Genomic DNA, 22,796 nt, shown 5'->3' with positions numbered 1-22,796 from the left:
TGGATGGTGGCTATAAAAGGGCTAAAAAAGGAGAAGAGGGGATAGTTGGATAGGGGCCAGAAATGGATTTTAAACAGTACAGAACTGAACTAAAACAGAGGAAAGGAGAAGTTGAATGAGAGAACAAAGCAGGAGATTGTCCTGAGCACAGTCTTTTACCTACACACAAATCACCAGTACCACCTCCTCCTTCTCTTCCTCTGGGATTAAAAGAGATGGTCCCCGAAACCCTTGTAATGTTGCAGGCACCTGTGGACTGATTTTACATTTTCTAATAGGAAGGGCATCTAGCACCAATGGATCACAGTGCTCTCATGTTCATTTTAGCATCAGCACTGATGGAGCCAAAGGGAGCAAAAAGAGTAGTGTTTTCTGCTTCTTCAGACACCCCTCCCACCGGCAACTAGAGATTCGCTCAGAGGCTCCTGAGACATCATATGGGCAATAATATATTTCCTGGTGGAAGAGACACCTGTAGTATAAGAGTGTAATACCATATATTCTCCTCTATGTGTCCTTCCCACTAGAAAATGGGAGATTGTCTCAGAGCTGATCTCCCATATCCCAGTGAATGACTGAATAAGCATATAAAGCAGTGATGGGGAAACCTGAGATTTTCCAGATGTTGTTGGACTCCAACTTCCATCAGCTCCAGCCAGCATGGGACGATGGGAGTTGTGGTTCAACAACTTCTGGAGGGCCATAGATTGTGGAGGGCCTCAAGAGTCCATCCACCAGAACCCCTGTGTTTGATCTGAGAAGAATTTGTTGCTTTCATTGAAATATGCTGAATAGACTCTTGTAAAATGCTTTCATGAAAGGCAATTTCGGTGGATTTTGAGCAGAATGCCTTTAGAATTGTTGTGGAGAAACATCATATCCAAGCCCAGTTACCTACACAGAGTGGTTATAAGGACATCAAGGATGACAACAGCAGATTTGGCTATGTCTGGCTGTTCTTAGTGTACTGTATTCTGTTCATCTAATTTGCCTCCTGAGGCATTTGGATTCAGGCTCAGTGTCTAGCAATATGCTCATCAATTGAATGGAGAAGAAATGGCAACATGTTGAATCTGTGATTTGACATCCAAAAGCAGCTATGCTTCTGGTCCTCATATCTGTTGAGAGCCATGTGACCCTCCAAGGTGGCTGCTAGTTTTATACAGGAGAATTGTGTGTAGAGCAAGATGTAGAGACTGTTCTGCCTTCACTAGTAACTCAGCTGAAAACAAATAGCTGACCCTGGGATGTAAAGGAGTCAAAGGGCACATATGGGTAACAGCACATTGCTGTCCTTAATTACTATGATACAGAGCCTTTGAAGGCACTACCGTAGCTGTAGCATCATTGTTAAGTATCCGGCTTTATGTTGGAGAACAGCAAGCACTAACATTTTGGTTTTAGAAATGTGATTCCTTACTTTCAGTGTGTTGTTGTTTTGGTATCTGCGGGAGAAATTTCCTAAGACTTGTCTCTTGTGGAATTGATACAAGCTTAACTAATTTCTTTTTTTGTGGACATGAGCAGTAACTTTGGTGTACTGCAGATAAAACTTATATAACCTGGGAATCCACAGTTTGCTATTCTGATGCAAGTACAATAGATTATATAACTTACAGAAATAATGCAATTTTTGATCATTTGATCTAATGTCAATAAGTTCAGGGATGGGATCCTGTGGTTCTCCAGATATTGTTCAACAACAACTCCCATAATTCCTGACAATTGGCCATGCTGCTTGGGACTGATGAGAGGTGGAGTCCAACAACATCTGGAGGACCACAGGTTCTCCATCCCTAGATTAGACACAAATTCCTTTCAGAAGACATTGTTTCTATTTATTTGTAACTAGTAGCCTCATACCCGGCATTGCTTGGGAATTCTAAGAAACAAAAAATTCACTGCAGTTTTTAAATCAGTGGTTAATATCAGTGCAGTTTTGATAGATTCAGTCTGCCATTTTGATTCAAAATGACATCCAGTTGTATCCAAACATAAACAAAAACCTGCTCCTTTCAGGAGCAATCATGCAAAATTTAGATACTGCATCTTAAAAAGTGTCCAAATCCATAGTTAATAAACAGCTTTCCAAAATATATAGTAGATCAGTTCTATGTTAAGCAGTGGACTAATTGCAAAATGGAGTGCATAATGTGACGGTAGGAGTAATGGGGCACATGAAATATTTCTGTATAGCCTGGGAAGTAGGAAATTTGGACTGTTCACTCAGACAGCTTTTTGGAAGTCTTTTCAAGCATTATTTTGTATCAACAAATTTAGAGGAAATACAATATGCACTATGGTTCCTGGACAGTGATAGTGAAAAATACATTTTCCCCACAGGACCTTTTAAAGATTCTGAGAAGCCTGGGGGCTGATTGTTGATTCCACCCCAGGGATTCAGAACTTTACAAAGTTCTGAAATTAGTTGTGGTCCTGAGGTTGCATTTTCACTGACCAATTGTTAATGCCTTGGAAGGTAAAAGATGAGATAATTTCAAACATTGAATGTAGCACTATTTGTCAGTATTGATCTGAGCTAAACCATGTGGAAGGCCTGATTCCCTAGTAAGCAAAGACAGCTGATGTTGGGGGAAAGAAGCTAGGCAGTCATTGTCTTCCAGAAAACTCAAAAGAATGTTCTGATCATGTTAGAGAAGCAAAACAACAACAATATAGCAGTCAGCTCTGATCTTAGTGTTTTGTTGGGTTCTTCACCTTCCAGATTAGAGAGCTTGAAGTCTTTCTAATGGCTGGGTACTGCTCATTTATGTTGTTGTTCATAGGGTTAATATGACTCCTGAAACGGTAAATACACATGGATCACATTACTTCAAGCAAAACATTAAGACAGGACCATAGTTTTATGTTCAACTAATACATAAGCAAGTCCAAGTGTGATCTGTATTTTTCCCCTTCATAGCACTTGCATGTTGTGATTTACAGCTGTAATTTTGCAAATGAGGTTTGCATATGAAAATTCCCCACCCCAAATTATAATGCAGCATTAATATGAGATTTCCCAAGAACATCTTTGTTTACTTGCTAATTATTAACATTACTGAAATGACTGGTAACCTGTGTCCTTTTCAGAAAACATTATCATATCCTCACCTTCGCATCTGTCACTGCGCTTCTTGTGTGTTTCACAATTTGCTGTCATATCAGGTTGTTGCACGTCTCAATGCACTGTCACATCAGTGTTGGTGTATTGTGGCAGACATTGCTTCCATCTTTGTTTTCTGCATGCACTTTTTAGCCCATTCTTGCTCCCTCCCCCCGCTTCATTTACTGAAACATATAAACTGTATGAGGTCATGCATATCTCCTTGTTCCAGGTAACAATTACCACAAGAGATCTACAGCAGGATGTGGGATGGGACAGAAATTTGCAGGTATGGGTTCTTTTGCCATTTTGTGGTAATTTTTAGTTTTCCATAATGTGATAATGCTTATAAGCAATTGTAATGCATGCAGGTCTCAACTACGGATGAAGAGATACAGATTGGCAATTGCTTTTGAGCTGAATGAATGTGAACAATATCTTATCTTATAGATAAAACAAACATTAACACAACCAATTTTAACAATACCTTATCAATGAATAAACAAAACAAAATCCACACAAACGACCCAATCAACCCCAGACCTCTGTTGATTACGTGGCAACTGTATCAGCTGCCTGTCACTACTTGGATGGCCATCAATCCTTGGCATAAGAAGTTTCCTGCTATGTATTACTTTTGTTGCCTTTTCTTCCTGATGTTTTGTCAACACCCTTTCTCCTCTTTTCCAATCTTCTCCATCAATACCTTTTCTTCATTCCCTCCACTTCATTCCCTCCAATTGTCATCTCCATCTTTTCCTAATATTCCATGGCTCTCTTTTCACCACTTGCATTCTGTCATGTTTCGGGGGCAGATATTACACAATCAACCCAAACAACTCTTAGGTATTCTGTGGCTGTTGAAACCATGCCTCACACCTACAAACGTAAGGGGAACAGTCGTAGCTCAGTGGCAGACTGTCAAGCACATCTTTTGCATGCAAAAGGTCCCAGGTTCAATCCCCAGTGTTTCCAGGTAAGCTTGGAAAAGACTCCTGCCTAAAACACTGGAGTTCTGCTGCCAGTCACTGTCAACAATACTGAGCTTGATGGACCAATGATCTGACTTGGTACAAGGAAACTTCCCGTGTTTTCCTAAGCCAACAGACATTCTTAGCATTCTCTTCATGTCTATGGATTGCTTGGTTGAAAGTTCATGTTCTGCTGAACAGGTTAGATGCAAATGAAAGCTACAGCAAAATGTGTACCTTGCAAGACAAAGAAAAGGCTCTTATTCCCTTGGAACAACCAGAACAGGAAAAACAATCAGAGGCTCCTTTCCTTTTCTATAAACATTGGGAAATTACAAAGGTATGGTGCATATGCACTGATCTTCATCTTCCTATCAACCCTTCTCAACAACAGAATGACAGTCTCCTACCCATAGTTGTAGGTATGTGTTCCATAGACTTTTTCCCTAGGTTGTCAAACCTTAGATGGCAAGGAACTTGTTGGGCCTGTGTTTGTTACAATAGGGAGATACTATACTATCCCTGCTTTCCCTCCCATCTTTAGGTCACTAAATGTACATAGCAGGCACTAAGGAATCTCTCTCATTCTCATTCTCTCCATACCCCCACACCCCAAGCATCAGGTTTTCCAGCAGGAATCTGCTCTTTAAGCTGGTGCTGACATAGGGAAGGAGTAGCAGTAATAAATTTAATAATAAATTTAATTTCTGTGTCGCCTATCTGGCCAATGGCCACTCTAGGCGACGTACAGCAGTTAAAACACAATAAGATAAAATACAATAGTACAATAGAAAAACAATAGAAAAACAGTACAGCAGCAGACAATGATATTAAAACAGGGTATTAAAACAGGATAGGAGGCAATTCAATCCAGTAATTAACCCTCCCCGGAAATCCCAAAGGCCTGTTGAAAAAGCCAGGTCTTTCAGGCTTTACGAAATGTATTTAGGGAAGAGGCATGCCGGAGATCTTGTGGGAGGGAGTTCCAAAGGGTGGGGGCCGCCACTGAGAATGCCCTCTCTCTAGTACCCGCCAACCTGGCTGTTTTTGTCAGCGGGATTGAGAGAAGGCCCTGTGTGGCTGATCTTGTCGGGCGGCATAATTGGTGGCGTTGAAGGCGCTCCGTAAGATAAACTGGGCCGAGACCATATAGGGATTTAAAGGTTAATACCAACACCTTGAATTGGGCCCGGAAAACAACTGGAAGCCAGTGTAGATCGAACAACACTGGTGTGATGTGATCCCGGCGGTGACTATTCGTAAGTAGTCGAGCCACCGCATTTTGTATAAGTTGTAGTTTCCGGACCGTTTTCAAGGGTAACCCCACGTAGAGCGCATTACAGTAATCCAAACGAGAGGTGACCAGGGCGTGTACTACCAGTGGGAGCTGATGAACAGGAAGGTAGGGTTGCAGCCTTCATATGAGGTGTAGTTGATACCAGGCTGCCCGGCTCACTGCCGAAATCTGAGCCTCCATGGACAGCCTGGAATCAAGTACAACCCCAAGGCTGCGGACCTGGTCCTTCAGGGGTAAACTCACCCCATTGAACTTCAAGTCAACTTCTCCCAACCTTCTTTTGTCCCCCACAAGCAGCACCTCAGTCTTATCAGGGTTCAGCTTCAGCTTGTTCCTTCCCATCCATCCACTCAGTACTTCCATCTGCTTCTAGGAAGCTGACTCAAGGCTGATTCTTGCATTCACTTTTGACATCATCATTTTATTTGTTTGTTTATTTGTTTGTTTATTAAACTTCTGTCTTGCCCTTCAGGAGTGTAGCGAGACAATTTTCATTGAGTGTGCAGAGACAAAAATACAGTGGGAAGAAGGGTTGGGACACCGGTCACTACAAAAGAGGTTTCCGGAGGGAGAGAAGTTTTCTTAGGTAATGACAAAAATAAACCCCAATTTATGCATTTTAATTAGGAACTATGAGTTGTAAAGTTTACAAAAAAGCAAATCAAATTAAAATACAGTATTTTCCACATGCACAATAGTTATGTAAACTAAATAACAGTGCATGGAAGTAAATGTATATTTTGCAAGTCATCCTACCATAATGATCTGAACTGTTAATAAAAGTTGAATGCAGCGGGATTTCTCTGCAAACTTGCAGAGGAACTGTTCACTTGAAATTCCTTCAAATATGTTATTTTCAAAAGCCAAGATTATTATGTTTGCTACCTGAAGACAGCAGAAGAAGCCAATGTGGCTTCAAAAAAAGCTTAGAGATGACCTAAAAACAAAGGAGGACACATACAGGAAGTAGAAGGAAGGCAAGACCACAGAGTACAGACAGTTAGCATGGAATTGCAGGGATGGTGTCAGGAAGGCTAAAGCTGAGAATGAGCTGAAGTAAAAGACAGAAAAGAAATGGTGGTACAGCTACTAAATGAGGATGGCAAAAAAATAACAGATCACAGAGAAAAGACAGGCGTGCTGAATTCCCACTTTGGCTCAGTCTTCTCCCAAAAGAGGGTCTATTACCCTCCTGGCAAATGTGAAGTTGAAGAATTCTCAGAACCACTGTCTATTATCTTTGTGAAATCATGGAGGATGGGTGATGTGCCAGATGACTGGAGGAGGGCTAATGTCCCTATCTTCAAAAAGGGCAAAAAGGAGGAACCTGGAAACTACAGACCAGTCAGCCTGACACCAGTTCCTGGGAAAATCCTGGAACAGATTATAAAGTGGTCAGTCTGTAAGCACCTTGAAAACAATGCAGTGATTACTAGAAATCACCATGGATTTATCAAGAACAAATCTTGCCAGACTAATCTTATCTCATTTTTGATTGGGTAACCTCCCTTGTAGACTGTGGGAATGCTGTGGACATAATATATCTTGACTTCAGCAAAGCTTTTGACAAAGTGCCCCATTATCTTCTGATTAGCAAGCTAGCTAAATGTGGGCTGGATGGAACAACTATGAAGTAGAACCACAGTTGGCTACAGAATTGTACCCAAAGAGTGGTTATCAATGGTTCCTTCTCAAATTGGGGGTCAGTAACAAGTGGGGTACTGCAGGGCTCAGTCCTGGGCTGAGTGCTCTTCAACATTTTTATTAATGACTTGGATGAGGAAGTGCAGGGAATACTTATCAAATTTGCAGATGATACAAAATTGAGAGGGATAGCTAATACGCTGGAAGACAGAAAAAAAATTCAAAGTGATCTTGATAGACTACAGCATTGGGCTGAAAACAACAGAATAACATGCAAGTGCAAAGTTCTACATCTAGGAAAAAGAAACCAAATGCATAGTTATAACAAGGGGGATACTTAGCTTAGCAATACAACATGTGAGAAGGATATTGGAATTGTCATGGATCACAAGCTGAATATGAGCCAACAGTGCAATGTGGCTGCAAAAAAGGCAAATGCTATTTTAGGCAGCATTAACAGAAGTATAGTTTCCAAATCACATGAAGTATTAGTTCTGGTCTCTGCACTTCAAGAATGATGCAGACAAACTGGAACAGGTTCAGAGGAGTGCAACGAGGATGATTGGGGGCTGGAAACAAAGCTCTGTGAGGAGAGAGCTGAGCACGTTTAGCCTTGAGAAGAGAAGACCTAAGGGAAATATGATAGCACTCTTCAAGTACTTGAAAGATTGTCACGCAGAGGAGGACCAGGATCTCTTCTCAATTGTCCCAGAGTGCAGGGCATGGAATAATATGCTCAAATTACAGGAAGTCAGATTTTGACTGAACATCAGGAAAAACTTCCTAACTGTTAGAGCAATATGACAAGAGAACCAATTATTTAGGGAGGTGGTGGACTCTCCAACATCGGAGCATTCCAGAGGCACCTGGACAGCCACCTTATAGGCCCCTTTCAACTCTACTATTCTGATTCTATGAAGTTTGTTTTTCTCTGATGAACAAGTGAACACCTATTATAGATTCAACACATATGTCAAAGTTGAGTATGAATTTTCACACACAGCAATAGATGCACCGAAGGTGAGTCCTGCAGCATACAAAGTGTGCAGGTGTAGAAAGGCTTCCTTGTAAAGGTACAATGTTCTAGTAAATTCACGAACTGTGAGTTCAGTTCCCCTGAGGCAGCTGGTTCCTGGAACTAACTATCCTGGTCTCCTTTGCCATGCTAGGAAAGCAATTAAGAGAAGTTTCACTTTAAAATTTAAATTAATACCTATAATCATCACTTTTCATAAGGAAATACTTGATAGCATCTCATATAGGAAATATACATCTCTCTAAACTACAGGTGCTAGAATCAACTGTACAAGCACATAATCTACAGAAAAGGCACTGGGCCAGCCAGCTAACACTGCTTCTGATGGCAAATCTCACACACTCTATTTTGGTAGTAGATAAGTTTGCATGAGAAAAGTTATTAATATGACTGCATTGTTATTGTTGTATTTTATCTCATTTTAATGTACGTCGCCTAGAGTGGCCATTTGCCAGATAGGCGACAAACAAATTAAATATTATTATTATTATTATTAAACAAGGTGCATTATTATTTTTCAACTTTCAACAAACGAAGGAAGAAATGCCCCCCAGAAAGACAGACAGACAGACAGACACACACACACACACACACAACACACACACACACACACACACACACACACACACACACACAATTCCAGCTCCCCATTGCCTGGGCTAAGTTAGTAAGGTCTCATTAGGCTTCCTGGGCCTTGGAGAGGCAGCTCACTCACCTCTCTGCTTCTTCTCAGGTTCTGCCCTGGACTAGGCTAGGCTGCTGCACAGTCTAGGCCCAAAAACCTGGGCACACCCACCAGATGCACTAATAACGCAACTAGGGTTGCCAGGTCAGAACCATTCAAAAACCTGAGAAAATGGGGGTGGGCCCTAGTGACGTCACGGGGCGGGTCCTAGTGACATCATTAAACATGATACATTGTATCAACCACAGTTGCTTGGAGCATACCATTCAAAAAAAAATTCTCTGGAGATTAAAATAGAAATCTTACCTAAAATAGGGTGTTCCTAGGTCCATCTGAAGTGACAAGGTCATTCTTTCTCACAAGCTTAGGGTGATGCAAAATGGAAATGGACTGCCTTCAAGTTGATCCCAGATAGGGTCTTCATGGTAAGCAGTATTCAGACTATTGCCTTGCTCTGAGTCTGAGAGGCAGTGACTGGCCCAAGGTCACCCAGTGAGCTTCATGGCTGTGTGGAGATTCAAACCCTGGTCTGCCAGGTCACAGTTCAACACCTTTAGGGAACATTTAATCTAGCTTACTTGCTTCTGGCAAGAAGGGTTTACGTGCCCTCATGCCAGGCCATTATTGGAAGAAAGGAGCTTAGTGTTGCAGAGATGTTAGATGGGAGCACAGATGGATGCCCCTGAAGGCAGCAACTGTAAACATGCTTATTAAGGAACTTAGCCCCATAGAACTCAATAGGACTTACTTCTGAGTAGATATGGTTGCAGCCATGTTAAACAAATTAAACCAGAACTATCACTAGAAGCTAAAATGATGAAACGGAGGTTATCATACTTTGGGCATGTAATGAGAAGACATGATTCACTAGAAAAGACAGTAATGCTGGGAAAAACAGAAGGGAGTAGAAAAAGAGGAAGGCCAAACAAGAGATGGATTGATTCCATAAAGGAAGCCACAGACCTGAACTTACAAGACCTGAACAGGGTGGTTCATGACAGATGCTCTTGGTGGTTGCTGATTCATAGGGTCGCCATAAGTCGTAATCGACTCGAAGGCACATAACAAAAACATAGAAGGTAAAATTCATTGCCTCTGGCCAGTGGCCACATTCACTACTGGGACATGGCCCTCAGAAGACTGCCCAGAAAGGAATGCAGCCCTTGGGCTCAGATTGGCTCTACGGTGAGGATGGGGGAACCTGTGTTCCTCCAGATGTTGCTGGACCCCAAACTCCCATCGCCCTCAATTATCTGTAGGCCTGATGAGAGTTATGAGCTGACTGTAGTTATTACAGAACTGATGCACAGCCAAGCACATTTACAACCTGGCAAAGGAGATACAGTGATGAAAGCCGTGTCTGGAGGTGTGGTGTTTTTATTTTGTCTCTGTGTGCAAATTTACATCACGATGCAGCCACACAACCCTCTCGGGAGGTTTAATAACTAAGAATGCAAAATAGGCTGCAAAATAGAACATTTTAGCACCTGTCTGCACACTAACAAAAAAAAAATAAGGCAGTATTCCTCAACATGTTCCTCACTGGCAAATTAAGGACAGTGTTTGTTGTTTAAAATCAGGACAGCAGAGTGCACACAATGCCACATTCACACCACACATTTAATTCACTATTAAACTGCTACATCACACAATAATTTGCATTAATTAACTTATTTTGTAGAACCCAAACTTTCTTGTAGACCTGTAGGAGTTTCATAGGCACTAATGCAGGGGCCTAGTGGGTAATCCAGCCCTGCACACAAGTATGCCACAATGCTGCTGGAGGAGCCCTGTTGGATCAGAGTAAAGGCCCTTCATATGACAAGCTATATGGCTCTGTGTACCATTTGCTGGGAATCACAAGTGGGGACAGCGCTGCTGCACTCGGGTCCTGCTTGTGGGCTTCCCACAGGCATCTAGGTGGTCACTGTGCAAACAAGACGCTGGACTAAATGGGCCTTTGGCTGATCCAGCAGGGCTGTCCTTATGTTCTTCAAACCCAGCATTCAACCCTGGCCAGTCAAATGTATCCTGTAAGCTCACAACCAGACAGCAAGGCGATAGACCAGGGATTTGCAAACTCACCACCACCACTACTTGAACATTACTGAGGGTCTTGGCAGACCACTTAATGACTTTTTTGCCTGCTGAAGCAATTGAATGTTTTTTAATTGCATCAAGATGAAACGTCTTATAAAAGATTATCCAACATAAGAATAATCTTTTATAAAAGATAATAATGCTTGGGAAAATAGCAGGGAGTAGAAAAAGAGGAAGGCCAAACAAGACATGGATTGATTCCATAAAGGAAGCCATATGATTCCATAAAGGCATGCCTACCCTGCTGTGCGTGCTTCTTGGATGTTCTGGACCTCGTCCTGGCTATCTACAGCAAGATAAAGGTGGGGGTACAGGCACATCAGCTCTGAGAATTGTTCAGTCCACAAGTGCCGCCCCCTCTCTCTGAGGTTATGCAGCCCATCGCTCTCTCTGCCCCCTCTCTCTGAGGTTATGCAGCCCATCGCTCTCTCTGCCCCCCCTAAGGTTATGCAGCCCTCTCCCTGAGGGTCTTCAGCCCCTGTCTGAGGGTTATTCAGCCCTCTCCCTGGGGTTCCTCAGCCCATCTTTCATATATAAATATTCAATATATTTAGGTCTGAACTTTCACAGATTTATCTATAAGTCCTATTGATCTCTATAGGGCTGTATAGACATGTATAGGATTGTTCCATGAAAGCCTACATCAAAAACCATACATATTCTAATAACAGGCAGTGAAACATGCAATATTTTAATAACTATAATTATGATAGTTACAAGTTGGTATTTTCTTTTAAAAAGTTGGTGTTTTGATTTAAAAAACTTAACAATATGCAGGAAAAATGAAGAGTAAAACTACCCCCTTTCTACCAAAACTTCTATTGAATGTAGGCCTTAACAGGAAACAGTTTCAGGAAGTATAACAGACACAGCATGCCTTGCCTTGTTGCCAGTAAAAGGGAATTGCTTCAGTGGCTCATTTAATAAGTGTCATTGAAGCCATTTTCTTTCCCTGGCAGCAATGTGTATGTATGCCATTGCTGGCTTTAAGATATATAAAAAATACACACACAACACATCCAAGCAGCCTGGCCATGAGGGATGATGGAAAACATTCTGAGAAAGCAAACTGAGGAGGAGAGTATGTGATTTTTGAGAGACTTCTGTTACAAAAATGTTTCTAAGAGCATCAGGCCCCTGTGAAAGTAAATATTTGTAGTGTCTTTAGCTACCTAGTTGTTGCTTCTTATCAAAGCCTCAAATTCCAAACCATCTTTTCCTCCTTCCATGCAGTGCAAAGGATGAGGAGGATTTTAGATGCATGACTTGTCTGTCTCAAGAGATAGCCCTGAGAATCACAATTCAACCTTCCTACTAAGAGCTCTGGATAGCAGTTACTGTTATTCCTTCTAATAGCCAAGTCAGGTGGTGACTACTGACAGCTGAAATGAAGCCACTGAGAAATAAGAGGGAGATATCACTGCTTACCTTTTGCAATAAGTGCCTGAGTGTTGTGTTTGGAATTAAAGAAGGACTAAGGGTTTTCACTGGTTGTCTTCTTCAGGGATAAGTCCCTTGTACAGCAATTGCCTGCTGGCACACAGGGAAGCACCTTTACATAATGCAACATGAAAGAGGCTTGTGGCTCAGTGGGGCAGATATTGTTCCTGCTAGACTTTGTGTGCCAGACAGACACGTGATATATATATATATATCATTCTCTCTCTCTCTCTCTCTCTCTCTCTCTCTCTCTCTCTGCCCCAACCAGCCTCTAACCTGCTCCTGCCTCCAGTCCCAACAGCCGTCTCATTCAAACAACGAGCTCCTCCCTCCCAACGACCCTCTCAATTCAAAACGACGAGCTCCTCCCTCCCAACGGCCATCTCAGTCCAAACCACAAGCTGCTCCAGCGGCCACGATGCACACCGCAGGCACAGACTGCCTCTGGGTGGGAGGAGCGGCCGCTGTCACGCATGCGTGTGTCAATCACGCATGCGTGCCTCAGGCGGACACTGAAAAGCCGGAGATCCACGTCTTCAAAGCAACTATGGCCGGAGACGGCCCCCTTTTGCCGGAGACTCCGGCAGAAAACCTGAGACCTGGCAACCCTAAACACAAACCACCTACAGAGGCTGGCACTACAGTAGGGCTCCGCTTTTCAACAGCCCGCTTTTCTGCGTTCTGCTAATACAGTGGTTTTCAATTAGAGTAAGGCCCCACTCATACAGCACTTGTTCCGCTTTTACGGTGTTTTTTGGGCAGGTTTCGCTTTTAGGCGGGGATCTGGAACGTAACCCCCCGTATGAGTGGGGCCCTACTGTACAGGGGAAGGGGAGATAGGGTTACCAGATCTCCGGTTTTCAGCCGGAGTCTCTGGCTTTGGGAGTGTTTTCTGGCTCCCCAGCCAGACCACACACCCTGTCCCTGGATCTCTGGTTTTTGGTGTGGTGTGGCATGGCCACCCAGCAGGGCTGGCTGCAGGGCAGGAGATCCCAAGCCCCCCACCATTCCCCCGCTCTACTTACCTTTCTCTTTGCTGTTTTTTGCAGCATGCACACGTTTGCCATCAATCAAGATGGCGGCCGAGGTTTCCCTTAGGGGCTGAAGCCTCCGCCGCCATCTTGGTTGATGGCATGCATGTGTGCTACACGTTCATATTGCTGCCATCAACCAAGATGGCGGCAGAGGCTTCAGCCCCTTAGGGAAACCTTGGCCGCCATCTTAATTGATGGCAAACCTGCGCGTGCTGCAAAAAACAGCAGAGAGAAAGGTAGGTGAAGCGGGAGAATGGTGGGCAGCTCTGAAGCTTCTGCCCTGCTATCCTGCTGCAGATTGTGGAAGGGAAACGCAGGGGCCCCACAGCTGGTCAGCCACTGTGAGAAGAGGATGTGCTGGACTGGATGAGCCCACATTGGCCGGATCCAGCACTGCAGGGCTCTTCTTAGGTTCTTAACCCACTATCCTCCATGAGGACTAGAGAGCCACCCTTGATCCCTGGTGCTGCTCCCTCCCCAGGACTGATAGGGCGCTGCCTGGATTAACCACCCTCTAATAGTCTCCCGTCCCCCCATCCCAAAAACCAGAACTGACCCAAACCCTCCTCGCACACTTCGGTCAATGCAGGTAGGCACCCCCTCATGCCGCACCTTCTTGCAGGTTGACTTCAGTTTGGGCTCCTGCCAAAAGAGCCCCCCTTCCCCCAGTTTCCCTTCTCCCTCAAACATGCCTTGAGCCACTCCTGGCATCCTCTCCCCACTCCAGAACTCTCCACACTCCCTGGGGAAGGACTGTGGCTGAGTGGGCAGAGCACCTGCTTTGCATGTAGAAGGTCCCAGGTTCATCTCCAGGTGGGGCTTGGGAAGACTCCCTGCCTGAAACGCAGGAGAGCTGCTGCCAGTCAGTGTAGGCAGTACAGAGATAGATGTACCCAATGGTTTGACATGGTGGCAGGCAGCTCCCTATGCCCCCCCTTCATTGACTACACCTCATACACTGAGGCTCAGGTACATGGCCCCTCCTTTTGCCTTAAGATGCTGTTGGTGATGTGCACACACCATGCACTAATTAATGCATGGCATATCTATAATTATTATAGGTTTGTAGACTCTGGAACAACTGCCCTGGTGTGCTTTCCGGTGCTAGACTAGAAGAGATGTGTTCCATACTTGGGTTTAGGCCTCTAGTGCTTGGAGCACTCCAGGACAACACATTTTAAAATAAGAAGCATGTGTGGGAGAGTGAATAAACCTAGAAAATGTAAAAAGTGGAAGGATTTTTAAATGAGACTAATTAGTGCTTCCAGGATAAGGAAAATATATTTCAGAAATTCTGTAATTAATCTATAATATATCATTTATAAAATGTAAAATTTTATAGGAGAGCTTTAGATTTTAACATCACAGGATTTAGAAAAATGTTACTGGCTTAAGCAGAGGGTAATGGGAATGTACAAGGTGGTGTGTATAGTGGAACAACTATTTCTCCTAAGGATTATCACAGTTACCTAAAATAATTCCTGCAGTACTTTGATCTTCATCAAATCTGAACTTCTAGGTATTTGTGCAAGAGACTGGATTTATTATCTGGATAGACCATATTTCATGCTCCTGTATTCCTCTAAGATGCAATGAGTGATTTAAATAATTCATTAATTTATATTATTTGGTGGAGCTAGTGTTAATGTTCATTTATCATCATCATCATCATCATCATTATTATTATTATTATTATTATTATTATTATTATATCGCGCCCTTCCTCCCAGCAGGAGCCCAGGGCGGCAAGTAAACAGGACAGATCTGTCCTTGAGAGAATCTCTCTCTCTCTCCACACACCCCTCCCAATATCCCTAGGTGTCCATCTATTGAAGTTTGCAAAGAATTTACTGGGTTCTTGCACAGAAGTCGAGAGAAGGTATTTTGGACAGGAAAGGCATTTTTTTTGTTTGAATGGTATGCTCCAAGCAACTGTGGTTGATACAATGTATCATGCTTTATGATGTCACTAGGGCCCACCCCATGATGTCACTAGGGCCTGCCCCATGATGTCACTAGGGCCCACCCCGTGATGTCACTAGGGCCCACCCCGTGACATCACTATAGCCCACCCCGTGACATCACTAGGGCCCGCCCCATGACATCTCAGGTTTTGGGATGCTTCTGACCTGGCAACCCTAAGGGGAGATGATCTACAGCGCATAACAATACTGTCCTTTCCGCCTTTCCTTCCTCCAACTGCAAACCCCTGGGTTTGCCAACTCCCTCTCCCATCCATCAAGACTTGTGTTCATTCATGCTTTTAACTCTTAGATTTACTGGGTTCGCATTCCCTTGGTAACTTTGCCCTGCCCTCTCTTCGGATGCCTAAACTGAATTTCTAAAACCTCAACTGAAGTTTTAAGTTACTGCAAAGTTAGAAATTTGAGGACTGAAGGAAAATTTCATATGGGGAGGCAGAATTATCATTTGGGGGGGCAATGCCCTCATTTGCCCCCCTTGTTACTACACCCCTGCCACCCTTCCTCCAAGAAGGAGCCCAGGGCTGTAAATAAAGGACAAAACACTAAAAATATCTTAAAACATATATATAAAAAATCTATTAAACATTTTAAAAATAAAACATCTTAAAAAGCAATAATACAGGCTAGTGGCAGTGGGGCTGTACCATCTCAGTTTCATGTGAGGAACTTTTTGTGTGAAATAGCTATCGAGTGAAAAAAACACCATGATGTTAAAAAAAAGTACTTGTTCTAAGTACTTTTAGTTTGCTGACAAGATCTTAGTGTGGAGCCCAAGTTTGAAATGGGAGTTCTTCCAAACAAATATCTCCCCTCCTGTGTGAAATCAGATGTGATAACATTGCCTGAGATAACTATACCATTTCAGTGAGAGAATAAATTGGCCTTCAACAGCAGGCTAGAATTTTTTTCTGATTTCTCATCTCTTGATTATTCACACTTGATGGCTTTTAGCTGAATGTGTGAACTGCCTCCATTAGAATATATTATGTCTGAGAGATACGAAAACTTTATCTGTGTGTTTTTTAAAAAAATCTGTAACGACTCTTTTACATGTACAGCTAATCTATCATGTGATATTGCAGGTGTGAACATGTATGAACAGGACCTCTGACATGGCAATGTGGTTTTTTTTTTACGTGGGGACTATAATTTTTTGCATAAACAGCTTCACACATGCAGCTGAGGCAATACTGGCCCAATATAAGGACTGTATCATGTCAAAATTAATGCAAGAATTTCTCCCTTTCTTCAGTACCTTACCAGGAAAATACATTTCTGTAGAATTTGTTCCACAAAAGCATATGGGAAAAGTGTTATGGAAACAGCAAGTGTTTGATACAGCCTACCAGATAATTACATTTTACAATTCATCCCTCAATAGGAAAATGTATGGTAGAATCTTAGACAGTATTCCTAAGGTCTTCTGTAACACCATCTTGCTATGCAGAAGCAATTTTGAAAAATTGTGTCTCTCATATTGGGGTTAGTTGCTGGAGGCAAAGTCAAGTTGAACATATGATGCAGCATTGAAAAGTGGGTGACAAGTGACAACTATCTTATGATAGTCTCATGTGTTGCTATTGTGGGGAATAGGTCACTGGAATCTGCCCTTAGAAAAGTAATGTATATTTGAATTGTGCTAGTACACATTCTTTAATTCAGTTATGTTGTTGGATTCCAGCTCAGCCCTAGCCAGATGTTAGACTCCAGTCCAGCCCTAGCCAGCATACCAGGGGTGTTGTAATTAGGGTCTCGGGGGGTCTTAGACCCCCATAATTTTTTGGGAGCAGGGTCTCTATGTCTCCAGCAACCTAGAGGCCAATCAACGTGAAAGGAGAGTGTGTTTGCCATTGAAGAATCTTCTAACATGCTTCCTTGTCCTTTTTTGCTGATTGGAGCCAGTCAGAGTGAAAGGAGGGGAGTCAGCCACTGAGAAGACTCTTCTCAGTAGCTAGCATAGAATCATAGCATCATGGAATAGTAGTGTTGGAAGGGGCCTATAAGCCCATTGAGTCCAACCCCCTGCTCAATTCAGGATTCCAAATTAAAGCATATCCAACAAGTGGCTCTCCAACTGCCTCTTGATGCCTTCAGTTGAATGCTTCCTCTTTCATGCTTATTGGTTCCTTGGGATTGCTGTGGGAGAAGGCATTAACAAGGATCTCATTCTCAACCTGCAGCAAGAAAGGGAGGTGTAGCTATGACTAACATGAAGGGACCCTGTACTTCTGAATTTGCTACTCCACTACTGTAGCACAGCCAATGGCCAGGGATGATGGAGCCCTGCAGTAGCTGGAGGGCTAAAGGTTCTCTACACATGCTTTAATTGTACGGAGCATATGTACCAGGACTGAATGCTGCTTATGGCATTTGGTAAAGGATGTTGCCAGATGTGTATCAGTCAACAAACCAGTAAACCTGAAGATTCTTGGTCATGATTTGAACCCTAATGTTTTCAGCTAAAACCCTTGCATTTTGGGTTAACTGGTTTAAGTGAAGCCCCACTCCCACCAGCTGGAAATTGTGTGTCACCCTAAGACTCTTAGGTGAAAGGTGCATCAAATATACTCAAATAAATAAATAAACAAACTTGTTTAGCCACCCTTGCCCACAGGCTTTCAAGTGCATCTTGCAACCATAAAGTAAAAACAAACAAACCTTAAACAAGATGAGATTTTTAAGAAAATGTAATTCCACTTTCTTTGTGATCTCTGTGAAATACCACATAGAGATACTGTGCTTGCATGTTCTTTTATAGGAAAAAGAATGATGGTCACTGGATAGTAATACATATTCCTGGCACTATTTATATATACATATGTTTATTTATTACATTTGTATACCACCCATCCAGCCCAGTTAGAGGGAAGATAGAGGGTAGAGAGAAGTATAGCCATGGGGGAGGGGTGAATTACCATAGAAGACGAGGGCAAGGCTATGCATGACTTGTTCCTCCCTCCCACTTCTCTCATGGATGGGTTCCTCATTGCTCATCTGCTGTGCCCACTGGCCTGTGTGTGTTGTTTAACGCCAGATCGGTACACAATAACACCACACTCATCCATGATTTGATCGTGGATGACGGTGCCGATTTGGTGTGCATCACTGAGACCTGGGTGGGTGAGCGAGCTGGGAGGCCCAGCTTTGCTCACCAGGATACTCGGTGCAACACCACCACAGGCTGCAGGGACGGGGGGGAGGAGTTGCCGTGGTCTACAGAACTTCCATCTCTGTCACCAGGAAACCACTCTGTCTTGGAGCTGGCTGTGACGGCCTGCACCTGGTGTCAGGCCAAGGAGGCAGGAAACTAGGGTTGCTGCTGGTATACAGTCCACTCTGCTGCCCGGCAGCTTTTCTGATTGACCTGGCGGAGGAGGCCATTTCAGCTGTGGTATTGGAGAAGGCCAGAACGATAGTCCTGGGTGATTTCAATGTCCATGCTGAGGCTGCCTCTAGTGTTCTGGCTCAGGACTTCATGGCCTCCATGACGACCTGTCTCAAGGCTGTCTGAAGTTGTCACTGGCCCGATGCATAGGGCAGGGCACACCTTTGACTTGGTTTTTGCTCCAGATGGAGGAAGGGGTGATCTGGATATGGGGGTGATGGTGGATGTCACCCCATTGTCATGATCAGACCACTTCCTGGTGAAGTATAGACTTAAGACTCCGATCCTTCCCTGCAGGGGTGGTGGACAGATTAAGATGGTCCACCCCCGGAGCCTAATGGACTCCACAGGATTCCTGAATGCAGTAAGGGAGTTCCCAGTAGATAGAGCAGGTGACTCTGTTGAAGCCCTTGTCACACTTTGGAACAGCGAGGTGTGTTGGCCTCTTGACATGGTTGCCCCCAAGCGCCCTCTCCGGCATTGTGGTGCCCGGTTTGCACCTTCTCTCCAGCATTGTGGTGCCCGGTTTACACCTTGGTACACCAGTGAGCTAAGGGCAATGAAACAGGCTGGACGACAGCTAGAGTGCAAGTGGCAAAAGATGTGCTGTGAGGCTGATTGGGTATGAGTAAAACATCATAACCGTGCCTACTGTGTGGCAGTGAGGGCAGCGAAGAAGGCCCACTTCTCTGCCTCCATCGCATCCTCAAGTAGCTGTCCAGTGGAGCTTTTCCGTATTGTCAGGGGTCTGTTGACATCAACTCCATGAAATGGAGTTTTAGACCCTTCAGAGGCCCACTGTGAATTGTTTGCAAGGGCACTTTGAGGGTAAAGTTGCTTGCCTCCATAGCAGTCTTGACATTTGGAATTGAATTCCATTGAAATCAGTGGAATGTACTTCTGAATAAAATTAGGATGTTTCTGCATTGACCCTTTTCTCCAGAATTGCTGTAATTTGTTTTTACGGAGAACCTAGGCAACATGAAATCATTTCAGTGTTTTCTGTGTAAACCTTTGGGGCTTTTTTCAGACCTGATTGGTGGTGATTTTTTTTTAAAATTTAGTGCTGTGAAATGCAATTGCCTGCTACTGAGGCTTCTGTAGCTTTAATTAAAAGATCCCTATTTGAAGGTCCTGTTTTGTCCTGTTGAACATGACTTGGGAATGTGATGAATAGCCTCTTAATTGTCCCATTGTCAGTTTCTGTTCCTACAGGGGTGTGTATGTGTGTGTTTTCAAGTGCAATCCTACACAATGTGTAGTATACACGACTACTTCAAGCCAAATGCTGTTTAGTTCAGTACCAAATAATTCTGTTCAATTACATGGAATAACTCCCAGATAAGTGCATATAAGACTGCAGCCTTAATTACTAATTTCCTCTGATGTTTCTTTTAATTATTTTATAACTATATAATAATAATAATAAAAAACTTTAATTTATAGGCCGCCTATCTAGCCAATGGCCACTCTAGGCGGCTTACAATAAAACATAATAAAATACAATAAACAATATAGCCAGTACAGTATAATACAAAAATTACAGTATTTAGTAGATTGTCTTTACAGTTCTAGGACTAGTTCACCTTGGAAGTCTCAAAGGTCATAAAGGCCTGATGGAAAAGCCAAGTTTTCAGGCCCCGGCAAAATATATCTAGGGAAGGGGCATGTCGAAGATCCATTGGGAGTTCCAAAGCGTGGGGGCTGCCACAGAAAAAGCCCTCTCTCGAGTCCTCACCAACCTAGCCACTTTAGTCGGCGGAACCGAGAGAAGGCCCTGAGTGGCAGATCTTGTAGGGCGGCACACTTTATGACGGTGGAGGCGCTCCTTCAGGTATACTGGGCCGAAACCGTATAGGGATTTAAAGGTTAATACCAACACCTTGAATTGAGCCCGGAAAATAACTGGAAGCCAGTGGAGATTGTATAACACTGGGGTAATATGATCATAACGGCGGCTATTCGTAAGTAAACGAGCCGCCGTGTCTTGTACCAGTTGTAATTTCCGGACTGTTTTCAAGGGTAACCCCACGTAGAGCGCATTGCAGTAGTCTAAACGAGAGGTGACCAGAGCATGTACTACGAGTGGGAGCTGGTGGACAGGAAGATAGGGTTGCAGCCTTCGGATGAGACGCAATTGACCCAAAGCTGCCCGGCACACCGATGAAACCTGGGCCTCCATGGACAGCCCGGAATCAAGGATCACCCCGAGGCTCCGGACCTGGTCCTTCAGGGGCAGTTTTACCCCATTAAACACCAGGTCAGTATTTCCCAACCCTCCTTTGTCTCCCACAAGCAGTACTTCCGTTTTATCAGGATTCAGCTTTAGCCTGTTTCTTCCCATCCATCCACTCACGGATTCCAGGCACTTGGACATGGTCTCCACAGCCAACTCTGGTGAGGACTTGAATGAGAGGTAGAGCTGAGTGTCATCCACATATTGGTGGCACTGCAGCCCAAACCTCCTGATGATAGCTCCCAGCGGTTTTACATAAATGTTAAATAGCATGGGAGAGAGGATAGAGCCCTGTGGCACACCACATTTGAGGGGCCAAGGGTCTGAAACCTCATCTCCCAATGCCACCTGCTGGTGTCTATCGGAGAGAAAGGAACGGAACCAGTTTAATACTGTACCTCCTATTCCCAATCCCTCCAGACGATCCAGCAAGATACCGTGGTCGACGGTATCAAAAGCCGCTGAGAGATCAAGGAGGACCAGAAAGGTGAATTCTCCCCTATCTAGTGCCCTCCTCATATCATCCACCAGAGCGACCAAGGCTGTTTCAGTTCCATGTCCAGTCCTGAAACCTGATTGGTATGGATCTAAATAATCTGTTTCATCCAAGTGCGCTGACAGCTGATTGGCCACCATTCGCTCAATGACCTTGCCCAAGAACGGTAAATTTGAAATTGGGCGAAAGTTGTTTAGATCTTGGGGATCCAAGGAGGGCTTTTTCAAGATGGGCTTTATAATTGCCTCCTTGAGGGCTAATGGCAATACACCCTCATTCAAGGATGCATTTACCACCGCCTTGATCCCTTCGCCCAATCTCTCTTTATAGCTCATCACGAGCCATGATGGGCATGGATCAAGGAGACAGGTGGTAGGTTTCACAGCTGACAACACCTTGTCCACATCCTCAGAAGGAAGAGGCCGAAACCAATCCCATTGGATCACATTATGACTGGTCAACTCTGGTCCACTATCTGCATTCACGGTATGCGAAATCGAGCTTCTCAGATGTTCGATTTTATCGGCAAAGTGTTTTGCTAAATTGTCACAGGAGGCCTTCGAATATTCCAAGGGTTCCTGAGCAACTGGACCGACCAGGCTTCGGACCACTTGGAATAACCTCCTGGGACAGCACTCTGCTGATGCAATAGAGGCAGCAAAGTAATCTTTCTTTGTTGCCTTTATTGCCACATGATAGGCAGCTACTGCTGCTCTAACTTGTGTCCGGGCATCTTCGGAGCGGGACTTACGCCACCGGCGTTCTAGTCGTCTCACCTCCTGCCTCAGAACACGCAACCGTGGTGTGTACCATGGTGCTGTCTGGGATCTTTTCAGGGGGAGAGGACGTTTCGGGGCCACTCGGTCTAATGTCCCGGTGATCCTTGAGTTCCACTCCATCACCAGGGTATCGACTGAATGACCTTCAGCAAGTTCCAAATCCCCCAGCGCAGTCAGGAATCCTTCTGGATCCATCAGGCGCCTGGGGCGGACCATTCTAATAGGTCCTGTGCCTTTGCAGAGGGTGTGCGGCATCGAGAAGTCTACGTTTACCAGATAGTGGTCTGACCATGACACAGGGGTAAAAGTAATGGCCCCCAACTTCAGAGCACTTTTCTCCTCTCCCAGGACAAATACAAGGTTGAGAGCATGACCGGCTACATGGGTGGGCTCAGCATTACTATATGGCATTATTATGACTCCATAATATGAAAGGGCCCTAGTGTGGAATCAAGCATGGTTTGGTTTGTCAAGCAGATTTGGTTTGTCAGATATACATCCTTTCAAAGGGCAGAAACACACTCACTGTTCTGCTGGTTCTGGTGCATCTCCACCTCTCTTCTGAAAACGGGGGCACACGATGTTAATCAAACCCGCACCTT

General features: G+C 44.0%; 1 protein-coding gene across 2 annotated transcripts in view; it reads left to right on the top strand.

The window, feature by feature from the left end:
- Positions 1–22,796, top strand: part of TCF20 (transcription factor 20) — a 337,827-nt gene that overhangs the window by 171,360 nt on the left and 143,671 nt on the right. The window contains exon 3 of one of the 2 annotated variants that reach the window (XM_061639337.1): positions 3,339–3,395. The exons of the other annotated variant lie outside the window; for it this stretch is intronic. The gene's annotated coding sequence lies outside the window, so the exon portion shown is untranslated. The remainder of the gene's footprint in view (positions 1–3,338; positions 3,396–22,796) is intronic. 2 annotated transcript variants of the gene reach the window in all.

The sequence above is a fragment of the Rhineura floridana genome, chromosome 8, assembly GCF_030035675.1.
Source record: "Rhineura floridana isolate rRhiFlo1 chromosome 8, rRhiFlo1.hap2, whole genome shotgun sequence".
Taxonomy (NCBI): domain Eukaryota; kingdom Metazoa; phylum Chordata; class Lepidosauria; order Squamata; family Rhineuridae; genus Rhineura; species Rhineura floridana.
The sequence above is the reverse complement of the archived record's forward strand: the minus strand, read 5'-3'. Positions and strand labels throughout refer to the sequence as shown.